The sequence below is a fragment of the Phytophthora infestans genome, genomic scaffold, assembly GCF_000142945.1.
Source record: "Phytophthora infestans T30-4 supercont1.4397 genomic scaffold, whole genome shotgun sequence".
NCBI lineage: Eukaryota > Oomycota > Peronosporomycetes > Peronosporales > Peronosporaceae > Phytophthora > Phytophthora infestans.
In genome coordinates, this window is record NW_003304283.1 from 1 (window position 1) to 1,207 (window position 1,207).

The following is a 1,207-nucleotide window of genomic DNA, read 5'->3' on the forward strand; positions in this document are numbered from 1 at the left end:
TCTAGGCTCGCACATCGATGAAGAACGCTGCGAACTTCGATACGTAATGCGAATTGCAGGATTCAGTGAGTCATCGAAATTTTGAACGCATATTGCACTTCCGGGTTAGTCCTGGAAGTATGCCTGTATCAGTGTCCGTACAACAAACTTGGCTTTCTTCCTTCCGTGTAGTCGGTGGAGGAGATGCCAGATGTGAAGTGTCTTGCGGTTGGTTTTCGGACCGACTGCGAGTCCTTTTAAATGTACTAAACTGTACTTCTCTTTGCTCCAAAAGTGGTGGCATTGCTGGTTGTGGACGCTGCTATTGTAGCGAGTTGGCGACCGGTTTGTCTGCTGCGGCGTTAATGGAGAAATGCTCGATTCGTGGTATGGTTGGCTTCGGCTGAACAATGCGCTTATTGGGTGATTTTCCTGCTGTGGCGTGATGGACTGGTGAACCATGGCTCTTTAGCTTGGCATTTGAATCGGCTTTGCTGTTGCGAAGTAGAGTGGCGGCTTCGGCTGCCGAGGGTCGATCCATTTGGGAAATGTTGTGTACTTCGGTATGCATCTCAATTGGACCTGATATCAGGCAAGATTACCCGCTGAACTTAAGCATATTAATAAGCGGAGGAAAAGAAACTAACAAGGATTCCCCTAGTAACGGCGAGTGAAGCGGGAAGAGCTCAAGCTTAAAATCTCCGTGCAAGTTTTGCGCGGCGAATTGTAGTCTATAGAGGCGTGATCAGTGTGGGCGCTTGGGGCAAGTTCCTTGGAAGAGGACAGCATGGAGGGTGATACTCCCGTTCATCCCTGAGTTGCTCGTGCGTACGATCCGTTTTCTTTGAGTCGCGTTGTTTGGGAATGCAGCGCAAAGTAGGTGGTAAATTCCATCTAAAGCTAAATATTGGTGCGAGACCGATAGCGAACAAGTACCGTGAGGGAAAGATGAAAAGAACTTTGAAAAAGAGAGTTAAAGAGTACGTGAAACTGCTGAAAGGGGAACCGAATCGTTTCCAGTGTCTATAATCCCGTGGTATATTTCATTGGCGAGTGTGTGCGTGCGTGTGCTGTGGCAGCGGCTTTTTTTGGCTGCGCTCGGCGTGGGTGCTGTGTGTGCTTTGCTGGGTGCCCTGTGCTGCGGTGGGGACGTCAAGTTCAGGTCCGTATGCTGCCGGAAAATGGCCGCCGAAGAAGTAAGACTAACGCTTTGCGTTTGGACTGTTAT

At 49.4% G+C, this 1,207-nt stretch overlaps 2 non-coding genes across 2 annotated transcripts; both read left to right on the forward strand.

Annotated features, from left to right (window-relative positions):
* Positions 1–137, forward strand: PITG_33585. Its single transcript, XR_009934976.1, has one exon. It is a non-coding gene; the product is annotated as a 5.8S ribosomal RNA (ribosomal RNA).
* Positions 138–443: 306 nt separating this feature from the next.
* PITG_33586 lies at positions 444–1,171 on the forward strand (the record flags this gene model as incomplete). The annotated part of the gene is made up of 1 exon (XR_009934977.1): positions 444–1,171. It is a non-coding gene; the product is annotated as a 28S ribosomal RNA (ribosomal RNA).
* Positions 1,172–1,207: the final 36 nt, after the last annotated feature.